This window comes from Schistocerca americana, chromosome 4, assembly GCF_021461395.2.
Source record: "Schistocerca americana isolate TAMUIC-IGC-003095 chromosome 4, iqSchAmer2.1, whole genome shotgun sequence".
Taxonomy (NCBI): domain Eukaryota; kingdom Metazoa; phylum Arthropoda; class Insecta; order Orthoptera; family Acrididae; genus Schistocerca; species Schistocerca americana.
Window position 1 is genome coordinate 3,380,642 of NC_060122.1, and position 22,603 is coordinate 3,403,244.

Genomic DNA, 22,603 nt, shown 5'->3' on the forward strand with positions numbered 1-22,603 from the left:
GCAATTTGAGTGTTCCATCGTCATTAGGAGGCGCTGAACGTTGCAATTAACAATCAGTTATGTGTCGGATTCGAAAATCAAGACTCACAGGAGAACGACCACAGGGTGCCCGAGGCAGCAATAGAATCTTGGAGACAAGTCGGCAGAAGGACGATGAATTGAATCTCGAAGCAATTTGAGTGTTCCATCGTCATTCAGAGGCCCTGAACGTTACAAATAACTATCAGTTTCGCATCGGATTCGAAAATCTAGACTCACAGGAGACGGACCATATGTTGCATGAGGCAGCAATGCCCCCTTGGAGACAAGTCGGCTGGAGGACGATGTATTGAATCTCGACGCAATTTGAGTGTTCCATCGTCATTAGGAGGCCCTGAACGTTACAATTAACTATCAGTTTCGCATCGGATTCGAAAATCTAGACTCACAGGAGACGGAAGATATGGTGCCCGAGGCAGCAATATCCCCTTGGAGACAAGTCGGCTGGAAGACGATGTAATGAATCTCGACGCAATTTGAGTGTTCCATCGTCATTAGGAGGCGCTGAGCGTTACAATTAACTATCAGTTATGCGTCGGATACGAAAATCAAGACTCACAGTTGAACGACCATAAGGTGCCCCAGGCAGCAAAAGACCCTTGGAGACAAGTCTGCTGGAGGACGATGTATTGAATAGCGACGCAATTTCAGTGTTCCATCGTCTTTAGGAGGCCCTGAACTTTACAATTAACTATCAGTTATGCGTCGTATTCGAATATCTAGACTCACAGCAGAACGACCACAAGCTGCCCAAGGCAGCAATAGACATTTGGAGACAAGTCGGCTGGAGGCCGATGTATTGAATCTCGTCGCAATTTGAGTGTTACATGGTCAATAGGAGGCGCTGAACGTTGCAATTAACTATCAGTTATGCGTCGGATTCGAAAATCTGGATTCACAGGAGAACGACCATAAGGTGCCCGAGGCAGCAATAGACCCTTCGATAAAAGTCGGCAGGAGGATGATGTATTGAATCTCGTCGCAATTTGAGTATTCCATCGTCATTAGGAAGCCCTGAACTTTACAATTAACTATCCGTTATGCGTATGATTCGAAAATCTAGACTCACAGGAGAACGACCATAAGGTGCCCGAGGCAGCAATAGACCCCTGGAGAAAAGCCGGCTGGAGGACGATGTACTGTATCTCGACGCAATTTGAGTGTTCCATCGTCATTAGGAGGCGCTGAACGTTCCAATTAACTATCAGTTATGCGTCGGATTCGAAAATCTAGACTCACAGGAGACGGACCATAAGGTGCCCGAGGAAGCAATGTCCCCTTGGAGGCCAGTCCGCTGGAGGACGATGTATTGAATCGCGACGCAATTTGAGTGCACTATCGTCATTAGGAGGACCTGAACGTTACAATTAACTATCAGTTTTGCGTCGGATTCGAAAATGTAGAATCACCGGATATGGACCATGTGGTGCCCAAGGCTGCGATATCCCCTTGGAGACAAGTCGGTTCGAGGACGATGTATTGTATCTCGACGCAATTTGAGTGTTCCATCGTCATTAGGAGGCCCAAAACTTTACAATTATCTTCAGTTTCGCGTCGGATTCGAAAATCTAGACTCACAGGAGACGGATCACATGGACCCCGAGGCAGCAATACCCCTTGGAGACAAGTCGGCTGGAGGAAGATGTATTGAACCTCGACGCAATTTGAGTGTTCCATCGTCATTAGGAGGCCCTGAAAATTGCAATTAACTAACAGTTATGCGTCGGATTCAAAAACTAGACACACAGGAGAACGACCATAAGGTGCCCGAGGCAGCAATAGACCCTTGGAGACCAGTCCGCTGGAGGACGATGTATTGAATCGCGACGCAATTTGAGTTCCCTATCGTCATTAGGAGGCCCTGAACGTTACAATTATCAGTTTTGCGTCGGATTCGAAAATGTAGAAACACCTGATATGGACCATGTGCTGCCCAACCATATGGTCTCCCCTTGGAGACAAGTAGGCTGGAGGACGATGTATTGAATCTCGACGCAATTTGAGTGTTCCATCGTCATTAGGAGGCGCTGAACGTTGCAATTAACTATCAGTTATGTGTCGGATTCGAAAATCAAGACTCACAGGAGAACGACCACAGGGTGCCCGAGGCAGCAATAGAATCTTGGAGACAAGTCGGCAGAAGGACGATGTATTGAATCTCGAAGCAATTTGAGTGTTCCATCGTCATTCAGAGGCCCTGAACGTTACAAATAACTATCAGTTTCGCATCGGATTCGAAAATCTAGACTCACAGGAGACGGAAGATATGGTGCCCGAGGCAGCAATATCCCCTTGGAGACAAGTCGGCTGGAAGACGATGTAATGAATCTCGACGCAATTTGAGTGTTCCATCGTCATTAGGAGGCGCTGAGCGTTACAATTAACTATCAGTTATGCGTCGGATACGAAAATCAAGACTCACAGTTGAACGACCATAAGGTGCCCCAGGCAGCAAAAGACCCTTGGAGACAAGTCTGCTGGAGGACGATGTATTGAATCGCGACGCAATTTCAGTGTTCCATCGTCTTTAGGAGGCCCTGAACTTTACAATTAACTATCAGTTATGCGTCGTTTCGAATATCTAGACTCACAGCAGAACGACCACAAGCTGCCCAAGGCAGCAATAGACATTTGGAGACAAGTCGGCTGGAGGCCGATGTATTGAATCTCGTCGCAATTTGAGTGTTACATGGTCAATAGGAGGCGCTGAACGTTGCAATTAACTATCAGTTATGCGTCCGATTCGAAAATCTGGATTCACAGGAGAACGACCATAAGGTGCCCGAGGCAGCAATAGACCCTTGGATAAAAGTCGGCATGAGGATGATGTATTGAATCTCGACGAAATTTGAGTGTTCCATCGTCATTAGGAAGCCCTGAACTTTACAATTAACTATCCGTTATGCGTCTGATTCGAAAATCTAGACTCACAGGAGAACGACCATAAGGTGCCCGAGAAAGCAATGTCCCCTTGGAGGCCAGTCCGCTGGAGGACGATGTATTGAATCGCGACGCAATTTGAGTGCACTATCGTCATTAGGAGGACCTGAACGTTACAATTAACTATCAGTTTTGCGTCGGATTCGAAAATGTAGAATCACCGGATATGGACCATGTGGTGCCCAAGGCTGCGATATCCCCTTGGAGACAAGTCGGTTCGAGGACGATGTATTGTATCTCGACGCAATTTGAGTGTTCCATCGTCATTAGGAGGCCCTGAACTTTACAATTATCTATCAGTTTTCGTCGGATTCGAAAATCTAGACTCACAGGAGAACGACCAAAAGGTCCCCGAGGCAGCAATAGAACCTTGGAGACAAGTCGGCAGAAGGACGATGTATTGAATCTCGACGCAATTTGAGTGTTCCATCGTCATTAAGAGGCCCTGAACGTTACAATTAACTATCAGTTTCGCATCGGAATCGAATATCTAGACTCGCAGGAGAAGAACCATATGGAACCCGAGGCAGCAATGTCCCCTTGGAGACAAGTCGGCTGGAGGACTATGTATTGAATCTCGACGCAATTTCAGTGTTCCATCGTCATTAGAAGGCCCAGAACGTTACAATTATCTATCAGTTTTCGTCGGATTCGAAAATCTAGACTCACAGGAGAACGACCAAAAGGTCCCCGAGGCAGCAATAGAACCTTGAAGACAAGTCGGCAGAAGGACGATGTATTGTGTCTCGACGCAATTTGAGTGTTCCATCGTCATTAGGAGGCGCTGAACGTTGAAATTAACTATCAGTTATGCGTCGGATTCGAAAATCTAGACTCACTGGAGACGGACCATAAGGTGCCCGAGGAAGAATGTCCCCTTGGAGACCAGTCCGCTGGAGGACGATGTATTGAATCGCGACGTAATTTGAGTGCCCTATCGTCATTAGGAGGCCCTGAACGTTACAATTAACTATCAGTTTTGCGTCGGATTCGAAAATGTAAAATCACCGGATTTGGACCATGTGGTGCCCAAGGCAGCGATATCCCCTTGGAGACAAGTCGGTTCGAGGACGATGTATTGTATCTCGACTTAATTTGAGTGTTCCATCGTCATTAGGAGGCCCTGAACGTTACAATTAACTATCAGTTTTGCGTCGGATTCTAAAATCTAGACTCACAGGAGAACGACCTTAAGGTGCCCGAGGTAGCAATAGACACTTGGAGACAAGTCGGCTGAATGACGATGTATTGAAATTCGACGCAATTTGAGTGTTCCATCGTCATTAGGAGGCCCTGAAGATTACAATTAACTAACAGTTTCGCATCGGAATCGAAAATCTAGACTCGCAGGAGAAGAACCATATGGTGCCCGAGGCAGCAATGTCCCCTTGGAGACAAGTCGGCTGGAGGACGATGTATAGAATCTCGACGCAATTTGAGGTTCCATCGTTATTAGGAGGCCCTGAACGTTACAATTAACTATCAGTTTTCCGTCGGTTTCGAAAACCGAGACTCACAGGAGAACGGCCATAAGGTGCCCGAGGCAGCTATAGACCCTTGGAGACAAGTCATCTGGAGGCCGATATATTGCATCTCGACGTAATTTGAGTGTTCCATCGTCATTAGGAGGCGCTGAACGTTGCAATTAACTATCAGTTATGCGTCGGATTCGAAAATCTCGACTCACTGGAGACGGACCATAAGGTGCCAGAGGCAGCAATATCCCCTTGGAGACTAGTCCGCTGGAGGACGATGTATTGAATCGCGACGCAATTTGAGTGCCCTATCGTCATTAGGAGGCCCTGAACATTACAATTAACTATCAGTTTTGCGTCGGATTCGAAAATGTAGAATATCCTGATATGGACCATGTGCTGCCCAACCATGTGGTCTCCCCTTGGAGACAAGTCGGCTGGAGGACGATGTAATGTATCTCGACGAAATTTGAGTGTTCCATCGTCATTAGGAGGCCCTGAACATTACAATTAACTATCAGTATAGCATCGGATTCGAAAATCTAGACTCACAGGAGATGGACGATATGGTGCCCGAGGCAGCAATATCCCCGTGGAGACAAGTCGGCTGGAGGACGATGTATTGAATCTCGTCGCAATTTGAGCGTTCCATCGTCATTAGGAATCGCTGAAAGTTGCAATTAACTATCAGTTATGCGTCGGATTCGAAAATCTAGACTCACAGGAGAACGACCATAAGGAGCCCGAGGCAGGACTATACCCTTGGAGACAAATTGGCTGGAGGTCAATGTATTGTATCTCGAAGCAATCTGATTGTTCCATCGACATTAGGAGGCCCTGAACGTTACAATTAACTATCAGTTTTGCGTCGGATCAGAAAATGTAGTATCACCGGAGATGGACCATGTGGTGCCCAAGGCAGCAATATCCCCTTGGAGACAAGTCGGCTGGAGGACGATATATTGAATCTCGACGCAATTTGAGTGTCCCATCGCCATTAGGAGGCGCTGAGCATTACAGTTAACTATGAGTTATGCGTCGGATACGAAAATCAAGACTCACAGGAGAACGACCATAAGGTGCCCGAGGCAGCAATAGACCCTTGGAGACAAGTCTGCTGGAGGACGATGTATTGATTCGCGACGCAATTTCAGCGTTCCATCGTCTTTAGGAGGCCCCGAACTTTACAATTAACTATCAGTTATGCGTCGTATTCGAAAATCTAGACTCACAGGAGAACGACCACAAGCTGCCCGAGGCAGCAATAGACAGTTGGAGACATGTCGGCTGGAGGCCGATTAATTGAATCTCGACGCTATTTGAGTGTTACATGTTCAATTGGAGGCGCTGAACTTTGCAATTAACTATCAGTTATGCGTCGGATTCGAAAATCTTGACTCACAGGAGAACGTCCATAAGGTGCCCGAGGCAGCAATAGAACCTTGGAGACAAGTCGGCAGAAGGACGATGTATTGAATCTCGAAGCAATTTGAGTGTTCCATCGTCATTCAGAGGCCCTGAACGTTACAAATAACTATCAGTTTCGCATCGGATTCGAAAATCTAGACTCACAGGAGACAGACCATATGTTGCATGAGGCAGCAATGTCCCCTTGGAGACAAGTCGGCTCGAGGCCGACATATTGACTCTCGACGCAATTTGAGTGTTCCATCGTCATTAGGAGGCCCTGAACGTTACAATTAACTATCAGTTTTGCGTCGGGTTCGAAAGTCTAGACTCACAGGAAAACGATCATAAGGTGCCCGAGGCAGCAATTGACCCTTGGAGACAAGTCGGCTGGAGGACGATGTATTGGATCGTTACACAATTTGAGTGTTCCATCGTCATTAGGAGGCACTGAATGTTACAATGAACTATCAGTTGTTCGTCGGATTCGAAAATCTAGAGTCGCAGGAGACGGACCATAAGGTGCCCGAGGCAGCAATATCCCCTTGGAGATCAGCCCGCTGGAGGACGACTTATTGAATCGCGACGTAATTCGAGTGCCCCATCGTCATTAGGAGGCCCTGAACGTTACAATTTACTATCAATTTTGCGTCGGATTCGAAAATGTAGAATCACCGGAGACGGACCATGTGGGGCCCGAGGCAGCGATAACCCCTTGGAGACAAGTCGGCTGGAGGACGATGTATTGAATCTCAACGCAATTTGAGTGTTCCATCGTCAATAGGAAGCCCTGAACTTTACAATTAACTATCAGTTATGCGTCGGATTCGAAAATCTAGACTCACAGGAAAACGAACACAAGGTGCCCGAGGCAGCAATAGACATTTGGAGACAAGTCGGCTGGAGGCCGATGTATTGAATCTCGACGCAATTTCAGTGTTCCATCGTCATTAGGAAGCGCTGAACGTTGCAATTAACTAACAGTTATGCGTCGGATTCGAAAAACTAGACTCACAGAAGAACGACCATAAGGTGCCCGAGGCAGCAATAGACCCTTGGAGACAAGTCTGCTGGAGGCCGATGTACTGAATCTCGACGCAATTTGAGTGTTCCATCGTCATTAGGAGGCCATGAACTTTACAATTAACTATCAGTTATGCGTCGTATTCGAAAATCTAGACTCACAGGTGAACGACCACAAGGTGCCCGAGGCAGCAATTGACATCTGGAGACAAGTCATCTGGTGGCCGATGTATTGAATCTCGACGCAATTTGAGTGTTCAAACGTCATTAGGAGACGCTGAACGTTGTAATTAACTATCAGTTATGCGTCGGATACGAAAATCTAGACTCACTGGAGACGGACCATAAGGTGCCAGAGGGAGCAAAATCCCCTTGGAGACCAGTCCGCTGGAGGACGATGTATTGAATCGCGATGCAATTTGAGTGCCCTATCGTCATTAGGAGGCCCTAAACGTTACAATTAACGAACAGTTTTGCGTCGGATTCGAAAATGTAGAATCACCTGATATGGACCATGTGGTACCCAACCATGTGGTTTCCCCTTGGAGACAAGTCGGCTGGAGGCCGATGTATTGAATCTCGACGCAATTTGAGTCTTACATGGTCAATAGGAGGCGCTGAACGTTGCAATTAACTATCAGTTATGCGTCGGATTCGAAAATCTAGACTCACGGAAGGACGACCATAGGGTGCCCGAGGCAGCAATAGAACCTTGGAGACAAGTCGGCAGAAGGACGATGTATTGAATCCCGAAGCAATTTGAGTGTTCCATCGTCATTAGGAGGCCTGAACGTTACAAATAACTATCAATTTTGCGTCGCGTTCGAAAGTCTGGACTCACAGGCAAACGAACATAAGGTGCCCGAGGTAGCAATAGACCGTTGGAGACAAGTCTGCTGGAGGGCGATGTATTGAATCGCGACGCAATTTCAGAGTTCCATCGTCTTTAGGAGGCGCTGAGCGTTACGGTTACCTATCAGTTATGCGTCGGATTCGAAAATCTGGATTCACGGGAGAACGGCCATAAGGTGCCCGAGGCAGCAATAGACCCTTGGATAAAACTCGGCTGGTGGACGATGTATTGAATCTCCACGAAATTTGAGTGTTCCATCGTCATTAGGAAGCCGTGAATTTTACAATTAACTATCAGTTATGCGTCGTATTCGAAAATCTGGACTCACAGGAGAACGACCACAAGGTGCCCGAGGCAGCAATAGACATTTGGAGACCAGTCCGCTGGAGGACGATGTATTGAACGCGACGCAATTTGAGTGCCCTATCGTCATTAGGAGGCCCTGAACGTTACAATTAACTATCAGTTATGCGTCGGATTCGAAAATCTAGACTCATAGGAGAACGACCACAAGGTGCCCGAGGAAGCAATAGACATATGGAGACAAGTCAGCTGGAGGACGATGTATTGAATCTCGACGCAATTTGAGTGTTCCATCGTCATTAGGAGGCCCTGAACGCACAATTAACTATCACTTTCGCATCGGAATTGGAAATCTAGACTCACAGGAAAAGGACCATATGGTGCCCGGGGCAGCAATGTCCCCTTGCAGACAAGTCGGCTGGAGGACGATGTATTGAATCTCGACGCAATTTGAGTGTTCCATCGTCGTTAGGAGGCCCTGAATGTTACAATTAACTATCAGTTTTGCGTTGGATTCTAAAATCTAGACTCACAGGAGAACGACAATAAGGTGCCCGAGGGAGCAATATACGCTTGGAGACAAGTCGGCTGAAGGAAGATGTATTGAATCTCGACGCAATTTGAGTGTTCCATCGTCATTAGGAAGTCCTGAACGTTGCAATTAACTAACAGTTTTGCGTCGGATACGAAATTCTAGACTCACAGGAGAAGGAATATATGGTGCCCGTGGCAGCAATATCCCCTTGGAGACAAGTCGGCTGGAGGACGATGTATTGAATCTCGACTCAATTTGAGTGTTCCATCATCATTAGGAGGCTCTGAACGTTTCAATTAGCAGTCCGTTTTGCGTCGGATTCGAATACCTGGACTCACAGGAGAACGACGATAAGGTGCCCGAGGCAGGAATAGACCCTTGGAGACAAGTCGGCTTGAGGACGATGTATTGAATGTCGACTTAATTTGAGTGTTCCATCGTCATTAGGAGAAGCTGAACGTTGCAATTAACTATCAGTTACGCGTCGGATTAAAAAATCTAGACTCACTGGAGACGGACCATAAGGTGCCCGAGGCAGCAATATCCCCTTGGAGTCCAGTCCGCTGGAGGACGATGTATTGAACGCGACGGAATTTGAGTGCCCTATCGTCATTAGGAGGCCCTGTACGTTACAATTAACTATCAGTTATGCGTCGTATTCGAAAATCTAGACTCACAGGAGAACGACCACAAGGTGCCCGAGGCAGCAATAGACATATGGAGACAAGTCGGCTGGAGGACGATGTATTGAATCTCGACTCAATTTGAGTGTTCCATCATCATTAGGAGGCTCTGAACGTTTCAATTAGCAGTCCGTTTTGCGTCGGATTCGAATACCTGGACTCACAGGAGAACGACGATAAGGTGCCCGAGGTAGCAATAGCCCCTTGGAGACAAGTCTGCTGGAAGACGATGTATTGAATCGCGACGCAATTTCAGAGTTCCATCGTCTTTAGGAGGCGCTGAGCGTTACGGTTAACTATCAGTTGTGCGTCGGATTCGAAAATCTGGATTCACTGGAGAACGACCACAAGGTGCCCGAGGCAGCAATAGACATTTGGAGACAAGTCGGCTGAAGGACGACGTAATGAATCTCGACGCAATTTGAGTGTTCCATCGTCATTAGGAGGCCATGAACTTTACAATTAACTATCAGTTATGCGTCGTATTCGAAAATCTAGACTCACAGGAGAACGACCACAAGGTGCCCGAGGCAGCAATTGACATCTGGAGACAAGTCATCTGGTGGCCGATGTATTGAATCTCGACGCAATTTGAGTGTTCAAACGTCATTAGGAGACGCTGAACGTTGTAATTAACTATCAGTTATGCGTCGGATACGAAAATCTAGACTCACTGGAGACGGACCATAAGGTGCCAGAGGGAGCAAAATCCCCTTGGAGACCAGTCCGCTGGAGGACGATGTATTGAATCGCGATGCAATTTGAGTGCCCTATCGTCATTAGGAGGCCCTAAACGTTACAATTAACGAACAGTTTTGCGTCGGATTCGAAAATGTAGAATCACCTGATATGGACCATGTGGTACCCAACCATGTGGTTTCCCCTTGGAGACAAGTCGGCTGGAGGCCGATGTATTGAATCTCGACGCAATTTGAGTGTTACATGGTCAATAGGAGGCGCTGAACGTTGCAATTAACTATCAGTTATGCGTCGGATTCGAAAATCTAGACTCACGGAAGGACGACCACAGGGTGCCCGAGGCAGCAATAGAACCTTGGAGACAAGTCGGCAGAAGGACGATGTATTGAATCCCGAAGCAATTTGAGTGTTCCATCGTCATTAGGAGGCCTGAACGTTACAAATAACTATCAATTTTGCGTCGCGTTCGAAAGTCTGGACTCACAGGCAAACGAACATAAGGTGCCCGAGGTAGCAATAGACCCTTGGAGACAAGTCTGCTGGAGGGCGATGTATTGAATCGCGACGCAATTTCAGAGTTCCATCGTCTTTAGGAGGCGCTGAGCGTTACGGTTACCTATCAGTTATGCGTCGGATTCGAAAATCTGGATTCACGGGAGAACGGCCATAAGGTGCCCGAGGCAGCAATAGACCCTTGGATAAAACTCGGCTGGTGGACGATGTATTGAATCTCGACGAAATTTGAGTGTTCCATCGTCATTAGGAAGCCGTGAATTTTACAATTAACTATCAGTTATGCGTCGTATTCGAAAATCTGGACTCACAGGAGAACGACCACAAGGTGCCCGAGGCAGCAATAGACATTTGGAGACCAGTCCGCTGGAGGACGATGTATTGAACGCGACGCAATTTGAGTGCCCTATCGTCATTAGGAGGCCCTGAACGTTACAATTAACTATCAGTTATGCGTCGGATTCGAAAATCTAGACTCATAGGAGAACGACCACAAGGTGCCCGAGGAAGCAATAGACATATGGAGACAAGTCAGCTGGAGGACGATGTATTGAATCTCGACGCAATTTGAGTGTTCCATCGTCATTAGGAGGCCCTGAACGCACAATTAACTATCACTTTCGCATCGGAATTGGAAATCTAGACTCACAGGAAAAGGACCATATGGTGCCCGGGGCAGCAATATCCCCTTGCAGACAAGTCGGCTGGAGGACGATGTATTGAATCTCGACGCAATTTGAGTGTTCCATCGTCGTTAGGAGGCCCTGAATGTTGCAATTATATATCAGTTTTGCGTTGGATTCTAAAATCTAGACTCACAGGAGAACGACAATAAGGTGCCCGAGGGAGCAATATACGCTTGGAGACAAGTCGGCTGAAGGAAGATGTATTGAATCTCGACGCAATTTGAGTGTTCCATCGTCATTAGGAAGTCCTGAACGTTACAATTAACTAACAGTTTTGCGTCGGATACGAAATTCTAGACTCACAGGAGAAGGAATATATGGTGCCCGTGGCAGCAATATCCCCTTGGAGACAAGTCGGCTGGAGGACGATGTATTGAATCTCGACTCAATTTGAGTGTTCCATCATCATTAGGAGGCTCTGAACGTTTCAATTAGCAGTCCGTTTTGCGTCGGATTCGAATACCTGGACTCACAGGAGAACGACGATAAGGTGCCCGAGGCAGGAATAGACCCTTGGAGACAAGTCGGCTTGAGGACGATGTATTGAATGTCGACGCAATTTGAGTGTTCCATCGTCATTAGGAGAAGCTGAACGTTGCAATTAACTATCAGTTACGCGTCGGATTAAAAAATCTAGACTCACTGGAGACGGACCATAAGGTGCCCGAGGCAGCAATATCCCCTTGGAGTCCAGTCCGCTGGAGGACGATGTATTGAACGCGACGGAATTTGAGTGCCCTATCGTCATTAGGAGGCCCTGTACGTTACAATTAACTATCAGTTATGCGTCGTATTCGAAAATCTAGACTCACAGGAGAACGACCACAAGGTGCCCGAGGCAGCAATAGACATATGGAGACAAGTCGGCTTTAGGACGATGTATTGAATCTCGACTCAATTTGAGTGTTCCATCATCATTAGGAGGCTCTGAACGTTTCAATTAGCAGTCCGTTTTGCGTCGGATTCGAATACCTGGACTCACAGGAGAACGACGATAAGGTGCCCGAGGTAGCAATAGCCCCTTGGAGACAAGTCTGCTGGAGGACGATGTATTGAATCGCGACGCAATTTCAGAGTTCCATCGTCTTTAGGAGGCGCTGAGCGTTACGGTTAACTATCAGTTGTGCGTCGGATTCGAAAATCTGGATTCACTGGAGAACGACCACAAGGTGCCCGAGGCAGCAATAGACATTTGGAGACAAGTCGGCTGAAGGAAGACGTAATGAATCTCAACGCAATTTGAGTGTTCCATCGTCATTAGGAGGCCCTGAAAGTTATAATTAACTATCAGTTTCGCATCGGAATCGAAAATCTAGACTCACAGGAGAAGAACTATATGGTGCCCGAGGCAGCAATGTCCCCTTGGAGACAAGTCGGCTGGAGGAGGATGTATTGATTCTCGACGCAATTTGAGTGTTCCATCGTCATTAAGATGCCCTGAACGTTACAATTAACTATCAGTTTTGCGTCGGTTTCTAAAATCTAGAGTCACAGGAGAACGACCATAAGGTGCCCGAGGCACCAAAATCCCCATGAAGGAAATTGGCTGAATGACGACGTATTGGATCTCGACGCAATTTGAGTGTTGCATCGTCATTAGGATGCCCTGAACGTTACAATTAACAATCAGTTTCGCGTCGGATTCGAAAATCTAGATTCACAGGAGATGGACATTGTGGTGCACAAGGCAGCGATATCCCCTTGGAGACAAGTCGGCTGGAGGACGATGTATTGAGTCTCGACGCAATTTGAGTGTTCCATCGTCATTAAGATGCCCTGAACTTGACAATTAACTATCGGTTTTGCGTGAGTTTCTAAAATCTAGAGTCACAGGAGAACGACCATATGGTGCCCGAGCCAGCAATAGACATTTGGAGACAAGGCGCCTGGAGGCCGATGTATTGAATCTCGACGCAATTTGAGTGTTCCATCGTCATTAATAGGCCCTGAACGTTACAATTAACTATCAGTTTCGCATCGGAATCGGAAATCTACACTCACAGGAAAAGAACCATATGGTGCCCGAGGCAGCAACGTCCCCTTAGAGACAAGTCGGCTTGAGGACGATGTATTGAATCTCGACCTAATTTGAGTGTTCCATCGTCTTTAGGAGGCGCTGAGCGTTACAGTTAACTATCAGTTATCCGTCGGATTCGAAAATCTAGATTCACAGGAGAACGACCATAAGGTGCCCGAGGCAGCAACAGACCCTTGGAGAAAAGTCGGCTGGAGGACGATGTATTGAATCTCGACGAAATTTGAGTGTTGCATCGTCATTAGGAGGCCCTTAACTTTACAATTAACTATCAGTTATGCGTCGTATTCGAAAATCTAGACTCACAGGAGAACGACCACAAGGTGCCCGAGGCAGCAATAGACATTTGGAGACAAGTCGGCTTGAGGCCGATGTATTGAATCTCGACGCAATTTGAGTGTTCCATTGTCATTGGGAGGCACTGAACGTTGCAATTAACTATCAGTTATGCGTCGGATTCGAAAATCTAGACTCACTGGAGACGGACCATAAGGTGCCCGAGGCAGCAATATCCCCTTGGAGACCAGTCCGCTGGAGGACGATGTATTGAACGCGACGCTATTTGAGTGCCCTATCGTCATTAGGAGGCCCTGAACGTTACAATTAACAATCAGTTATGCGTCGGATTCGAAAATGTAGACTCACAGGAGAACGACCACAAGGTGCCCGAGGAGGCAATAGACTTTTGGAGACAAGTCGGCTGGAGGACGATGTATTGAATCTCGACGCAATTTGAGTGTTCCATCGTCATTAGGAGGCCCTGAACGTTACAATTAACTATCAGTTTCGCATCGGAATCGGAAATCTAGACTCACAGGAAAAGGACCGTAGGGTGCCAGAGGCAGCAATGTCCATTTGGAGACAAGTCGGCTGGAGGACGATGTATTGAATCTCGACGCAATTTGAGTGTTCCATCTTCATTAGGAGGCCCTGAATGTTACAATTAACTATCAGTTTTGCGTCGGATTCTAAAATCTAGACTCACAGGAGAACGACCATAAGGTGCCCGAGGGAGCAATATACGCTTAGAGACAAGTCGGCTGAAGGAAGATGTATTGAATCGCGACACAATTTGAGTGTTCCATCGTCATTAGGAAGTCCTGAACGTTACAATTAACTAACAGTTTTGCGTCGGATTCGAAATTCTAGACTAACAGGAGAAGGACTATATGGTGCTCGAGGCAGCAATATCCCCTTGGAGACAAGTCGGCTGGAGGACGATGTGTTGAATCTCGACGCAATTTGAGTGTTCCATCGTCACTAGGAGGCGCTGAGCGTTACAGTTCACTATCGGTTATGCGTCGGATTTGAAAATCTAGACTCACAGGAGAACGTCCGTAAGGTGACCGAGGCAGCAATAGACCCTTGGAGACTAGTCGGCTGGAGGCCGATGTATTTTATCTCGACGCAATTTGAGTGTTCCATCGTCATTAGGAGGCCCTGAACTTTACAATTAACTATCAGTTATGCGTCGGATTCGAAAATCTAGACTTACAGGAGAACGACCACAAGGTGCCCGAGGAAGCAATAGACATTTGGAGTCAAGTCGGCTGGAGGCCGATGTATTGAGTCTTGACGCAATTTGAGTGTTCCATCGTCATTAGGAGACGCTGAACATTGCAATTAACTATCAGTTATGCGTCGGATTCGAAAATCTAGACTCACAGGAGAACGACCACAAGGTGCCCGAGGCAGGAGTAGACCGTTGGAGACAAGTCGGCTGGAGGCCAATGTTTTGAATCTCGACGCAATTGGAGTGTTCCATCGTCATTAGGAGGCCCTGAACGTTACAATTAAGTATCAGTTTTGCGTCGGATTCGAAAATGTAGAATCACCGGAGATGGACCATGTTGTGCCCAAGGCAGCAATATCCCCTTGGAGACAAGTCGGCTGGAGGACGATGTATGGATCTCGACCCAATTTGAGTGTTCCATCGTCATTAGGAGGCCCTGAACGTTACAATTAACTATCAGTTTCGCATCGGAATCGAATATCTAGACTCGCAGGAGAAGAACCATATGGTACCCGAGGCAGCAATGTCCCCTTGTAGACAAGTCGGCTGGAGGACTATGTATTGAATCTCGACGCAATTTCAGTGTTCCATCGTCATTAGAAGGCCCAGAACGTTACAATTAACTATCAGTTTTGCGTTGGATTCTAAAATCTAGACTCACAGGAGAACGACCTTAAGGTGCCCGAGGCTGCAATGGACCCTTGGAGACAAGTCCGCTGGAGGACGATGTATTGAACGCGACGCTATTTGAGTGCCCTATCGTCATTAGGAGGCCCTGAACGTTACAATTAACAATCAGTTATGCGTCGGATTCGAAAATGTAGACTCACAGGAGAACGACCACAAGGTGCCCGAGGAGGCAATAGACTTTTGGAGACAAGTCGGCTGGAGGACGATGTATTGAATCTCGACGCAATTTGAGTGTTCCATCGTCATTAGGAGGCCCTGAACGTTACAATTAAGTATCAGGTTCGCATCGGAATCGGAAATCTAGACTCACAGGAAAAGGACCGTAGGGTGCCAGAGGCAGCAATGTCCATTTGGAGACAAGTCGGCTGGAGGACGATGTATTGAATCTCGACGCAATTTGAGTGTTCCATCTTCATTAGGAGGCCCAGAATGTTACAATTAACTATCAGTTTTGCGTCGGATTCTAAAATCTAGACTCACAGGAGAACGACCATAAGGTGCCCGAGGGAGCAATATACGCTTAGAGACAAGTCGGCTGAAGGAAGATGTATTGAATCTCGACGCAATTTGAGTGTTCCATCGTCATTAGGAAGTCCTGAACGTTACAATTAACTAACAGTTTTGCGTCGGATTCGAAATTCTAGACTAACAGGAGAAGGACTGTATGGTGCTCGAGGCAGCAATATCCCCTTGGAGACAAGACGGCTGGAGGACGATGTATTGAATCTCGACTCAATTTGAGTGTTCCATCATCATTAGGAGGCTCTGAACGTTTCAAATAGCAGTCCGTTTTGCGTCGGATTCGAATATCTGGACTCACAGGAGGACGACGATAAGGTGCTCGAGGCAGGAATACACCCTTGGAGACAAGTCAGCTTGAGGACGATGTATTGAATCTCGACGCAATTTGAGTGTTCCATCTTCATTAGGAGGCGCTGAGCGTTACAGTTAACTATCAGTTATGCGTCGCATTCGAAAATCTAGACTCACAGGAGAACGACCACAAGGTGCCGGAGGCAGCAATAGACATTTGGAGACAGGTCGGCTGGAGGCCGATGTATTGAGTCTCGACACAATTAGAGTGTTCCATCGTCATTAGGAGGCGCTGAACGTTGCAATTAACTATCAGTTACGCGTCGGATTCGAAAATCTAGACTCACAGGAGAACGACCACAAGGTGCCCGAGGAAGCAATAGACATTTGGAGACAAGTCGGCTGGAGGACGATGTATTGAATCTCGACGCAATTTGAGTGTTCCATCGTCACTAGGAGGCGCTGAGCGTTACAGTTCACTATCGGTTATGCGTCGGATTTGAAAATCTAGACTCACAGGAGAACGTCCGTAAGGTGACCGAGGCAGCAATAGACCCTTGGAGACTAGTCGGCTGGAGGCCGATGTATTTTATCTCGACGCAATTTGAGTGTTCCATCGTCATTAGGAGGCCCTGAACTTTACAATTAACTATCAGTTATGCGTCGGATTCGAAAATCTAGACTTACAGGAAAACGACCACAAGGTGCCCGAGGAAGCAATAGACATTTGGAGTCAAGTCGGCTGGAGGCCGATGTATTGAGTCTTGACGCAATTTGAGTGTTCCATCGTCATTAGGACACGCTGAACATTGCAATTAACTATCAGTTATGCGTCGGATTCGAAAATCTAGACTCACAGGAGACCGACCACAAGGTGCCCGAGGCAGGAGTAGACCGTTGGAGACGAGTCGGCTGGAGGCCAATGTATTGAATCTCGACGCAATTGGAGTGTTCCATCGTCATTAGGAGGCCCCGAACGTTACAATTAAGTATCAGTTTTGCGTCGGATTCGAAAATGTAGAATCACCGGAGATGGACCATGTTGTGCCCAAGGCAGCAATATCCCCTTGGAGACAAGTCGGCTGGAGGACGATGTACGGATCTCGACCCAATTTGAGTGTTCCATCGTCATTAGGAGGCGCTGAGTGTTACAATAAACTATCAGTTATGTGTAGGATACGAAATTCTTGACTCACAGGAGAACGACCATAAGGTGCCCGAGGCAGCAATAGGCCCTTGGAGACAAGTCGGCTGGAGGACGATGTATTGAATCTCGACGCAATTTCAGTGTTCCATCGTCATTAGGAGGCCCTGAACTTCACAATTAGCTATCAGTTGTGCGTCGGATTCGAAAATCTAGACTAACAGCAGAACGACCACAAGGTATCCGAGGCAGCAATAGACATTTGGAGACATTCGGCTGGAGACCGATGTATTGAATCTCGACGCAATTTGAGTGTTCCATCGTCATTAGGAGGCGCTGAACGTTACAATTAATAATAAGTTTCGAGTCGGATTCGAAAATCGAGACTCACAGGAGACGGACGAAATTGAACCCGAAGCAGCAATATCCCCTTGTAGACAAGTCGGCTAGAGGACGACGTATTGAATCTCGACGCAATTTGTGTGTTCCATCGTCATTAGGAGGCCTTGAACATTACAATTAACAATCAGATTCGCGTCGGAATCGAAAATCTAGCTCACAGGAGACGGACCATATGGTGCCCGAGGCAGGAACGTCCCCTTGGAGACAAGACGGCTGGAGGCCGATGTATTGAATCTCGACGCAATTTGAGTGTTCCACCGTCATTAGGAGGCCCTGAACATTTCACTTAACTATCAGTTTCGCATCGGAATCGAAAATCTAGACTCACAGGAGAAGAACCATATGGTGCCCGAGGCAGCAATGTCCCCATATAGACAAGTCGGCTGGAGGACGATGTATTGAACCTCGACGCATTTTGAGTGTTCCATCGTCATTCGGAGGCCTTGAATGTTGCAATTAACTATCAGTTTTGCGTCGGTTTCGAAAATCGAGACTCACAAGGGAACGACCATAAAGTGCCCGAGGCAGCAATGTCCCCTTGGAGACAAGTCGGCTGGAGGAGGATGTGTTGAATCTCGACGCAATTTGAGTGTTCCATCGTCATTAGGAGACGCTGAACGTTACAATTAACTATCATTTTTGGGTCGGATTCTAAAAAGCTAGACCCACAGGAGTCGGATCATATGGTGCCCGAGGCAGCAATACCCCTTGGAGACAAGTCGGCTGGAGGACGATGTATTGAACCTTGACGCAATTTGAGTGTTCCATCGTCATTCGGAGGCCTTGAACGTTGCAATTAACTATCAGTTTTGCGTCGGTTTCGAAAATCGAGACTCACAGGAGAACGACCATAAGGTGCCTAAGGCAGCAATAGAACCTTGGAGACAAGTCGGCTGAAGGACGATGTAATGAATCTCAACGCAATTTGAGTGTTCCATTGTCATAAGGAGACCCTGAACGATACAATTAACTATCAGTTTCGCATCGGAATCGAAAATCTAGACTCACAGGAGAAGAACCATATGGTGCCCGAGACAGCAATGTCCCTTGGAAACAAGTCGGCTGGAGGAGGATGTATTGAATCTCGACGCAATTAGAGTGTTCCATCGTCATTAGGAGGCCCTGAACGTTAAATTAACTATCTGTTTTGCGTCGGATTCGAAAATGTAGAATCACCGGATATGGACCATGTGGTTCCCAAGGCAGCGATATACCCTTGGAGACAAGTCGGCTGGAGGCCGATGTATTGAATCTCGACGCAATTTGAGTGTTCCATCGTCATTAGGAGGCCCTGAACGTTACAATTAACTTTCAGTTTCGCGTCGGATTCGAAAATCTAGACTCACAGGAGACGGACCACATGGAGCCCGAGACAGATATATCCCCGTGTTGTCAAGTCACTTGGAGGACGATGTTAAGACTCTCGACGCAATTTGAGTGTTCCATCGTCATTAGGAGGCGCTGAACGTTACAACTAACTATCATTTTTGCGTCGGATTCGGAAACCTAGACTCACAGGAGTCGGACCATAAGGTACCCGAGGCAGCAATACCCCTTGGAGACAAGTCGGCTGGAGGACGATGTATTGAACCTGTACGCAATTTGAGTGTTCCATCGTCATTAGGAGGCCTTGAACGTTGCGATGAACTATCGGTTTCGCATCGGAAACGAAAATCTTGACTCACAGGAGACGGACGAAATGGTGCGCGAGGAAGCAACGTCAACTTGGAGACAAGTCGGCTGGAGGACGATGTATGGAATCTCGACGCAATTTGAGTGTTCCATCGTCATTAAGATGCCCTGAACGTTCCAATTAACTATCAGTTTAGCGTCGGTTTCTAAAATCTAGAGTCACAGGAGAACGACCATGAGGTACCCGACGCAGCAAAATCCCCATGAAGGAAGTTGGCTGAATGACAATGTATTGGATCTCGACGCAATTTGAGTGTTGCATCGTCATTAGGAAGCCCTGAAAGTTACAATTAACAATCAGTTTCCCGTCGGATTCGAAAATCTAGACTCACAGGAGATGGTTCATGTGGTGCACAAGGCAGCGATATCCGCTTGGAGACTAGTCGGCTGGAGGACGATGTATTGAATCTCGACGCAATTTGAGTGTTTCATCGTCATTAACATGCCCTGAACTTTACAATTAACTATCAGTTTTGCGTCGGTTTCTAAAATCTAGAGTCACAGGAGAACGACCATAAGGTGCCCGAGACAGCAATAGACATTTGGAGACAAGTCGGCTGAAGGCCGATGTGTTGAATCTCGACGCAATTTGAGTGTTCCATCGTCATTAATAGGCCCTGAACGTTACAATTAACTATCAGTTTCGCATCGGAATCGGAAATGTAGACTTACAGGAAAAGAACCATATGGTGCTCGAGGCAGCAATGTCCCCTTGGAGACAAGTCGGCTGGAGGACGATGTATTGAATCTCGACTCAATTTGAGTGTTCCATCATCATTAGGAGGCTCTGAACGTTTCAATTAGCAGTCCGTTTTGCGTCGGATTCGAATATCTGGACTCACAGGAGGACGACGATAAGGTGCCCGAGGCATGAATACACCCTTGGAGACAAGTCGGCTTGAGGACGATGTATTGAATCTCGACGCAATTTGAGTGTTCCATCGTCATTAGGAGGCGCTGAGCGTTACAGTTAACTATCAGTTATGCGTCGTATTCGAAAATCTAGACTCACAGGAGAACGACCACAAGGTGCCCGAGGCAGCAATAGACATTTGGAGACAGGTCGGCTGGAGGCCGATGTATTGAGTCTCGACACAATTTGAGTGTTCCATCGTCATTAGGAGGCGCTGAACGTTGCAATTAACTATCAGTTACGCGTCGGATTCGAAAATCTAGACTCACAGGAGAACGACCACAAGGTGCCCGAGGAAGCAATAGACATTTGGAGACAAGTCGGCTGGAGGACGATGTATTGAGTCTTGACGCAATTTGAGTGTTCCATCGTCATTAGGAGACGCTGAACGTTGCAATTAACTATCAGTTATGCGTCGGTTTCGAAAAACTAGACTCACAGGAGAACGACCATAAGGTGCCCGAGGCAGGAGTAGACCGTTGGAGACAAGTCGGCTGGAGGCCAATGTATTGAATCTCGTCGCAAATGGAGTGTTCCATCGTCATTAGGAGGCCCTGAACGTTACAATTAAGTATCAGTTTTGCGTCGGATTCGAAAATGTAGAATCACCGGAGATCTACCATGTTGTGCCCAAGGCAGCAATATCCCCTTGGAGACAAGTCGGCTGGAGGACGATGTATGGATCTCGACCCAATTTGAGTGTTCCATCGTCATTAGGAGGCGCTGAGTGTTACAATAAACTATCAGTTATGTGTAGGATACGAAATTCTAGACTCACAGGAGAACGACCATAAGGTGACCGAGGCAGCAATAGGCCCTTGGAGTCAAGTCGGCTGGAGGACGATGTATTGAATCTCGACGCTATTTCAGTGTTCCATCGTCATTAGGAAACCCTGAACTTTACAATTAACTATCAGTTATGCGTCGTATTCGAAAATCTAGACCCACAGGAGAACGACTACAAGGTGCCCGATGCAGCAATTGACATTTGGAGACAAGTCGGCTGGAGGCCGATGTATTGAATCTCGACGCAATTTGAGTGTTCCATCGTCATTAGGACGCGCTGAACTTTGCAATTAACTATCAGTTATGCGTCGGATTCGAAAATCTAGACTCACAGGAGAACGACCATAAGGTGCCCGAGGAAGCAATAGAACCTTGGAGACAAGACGGCAGAAGGATCTCGAAGCAATTTGTTTGTTCCATCGTCATTAGGAGGCCCTCAACGTTACAATTAACTATCAGTTTTGCGTCGGATTCGAAAATCTAGACTCACAGGAGCTGGACCTTGTGGTGCCCAAGGTAGCGGTATCCCCTTGGAGACAAGTCGGCTGGAGGACGATGTATTGAATCTCGACGCAATTTGAGTGTTCCATCGTCATTAGGAGGCGCTGAGCTTTACAATTAACTGTCAGTTATTCGTCGGATTCGAAAATTTAGACTCATGGGAGAACGACCATAAGGTGCCCGAGGCAGCAATAGACCCTTGGCGACTAGTCGGCTGGAGGACGATGTAATGAATCTCACGCAATTTGAGTGTTCCAACGTCATCTGGAGGCCCTGAAATTTACAATTAGCTATCAGTTATGCGTCGGATTCGAAAATCTAGACTCACAGCAGAACGACCACAAGGTGCCCGAGGCAGCAATAGACATTTGGAGACAAGTCGGCTGGAGACCGATGTATTGAATCTCGACGCAATTTGAGTGTTTCATCGTCATTAGGAGGCGCTGAACGTTACAATTAATTACAAGTTTCGAGTCGGATTCGAAAATCGAGACTCACAATAGACGGACGAAATTGAACCCGAAGCAGCAATATCCCATTGTAGGCAAGTCGGCTGGAGGACGTCGTATTAAATCTCGACGCAATTTGAGTGTTCCACCGTCATTAGGAGGCCCTGAACATTACACTTAACTATTAGTTTCGCATCGGAATCGAAAATCTAGCTCACAGGAGACGGACCATATGGTGCCCGAGGCAGCAACGTCCCCTTGGAGACAAGACGGCTGGAGGCCGATGTATTGAATCTCGACGCAATTTGAGTGTTCCACCGTCATTAGGAGGCCCTGAACATTACACTTAACTATCAGTTTCGCATCGGAATCGAAAATCTAGACTCACAGGAGAAGAACCATATGGTGCCCGAGGCAGCAATGTCCCCTTGGAAACAAGTCGGCTGGAGGAGGATGTATTGAATCTCGACGCAATTTGAGTGTTCCATCGTCATTAGGAGGCGCTGAAC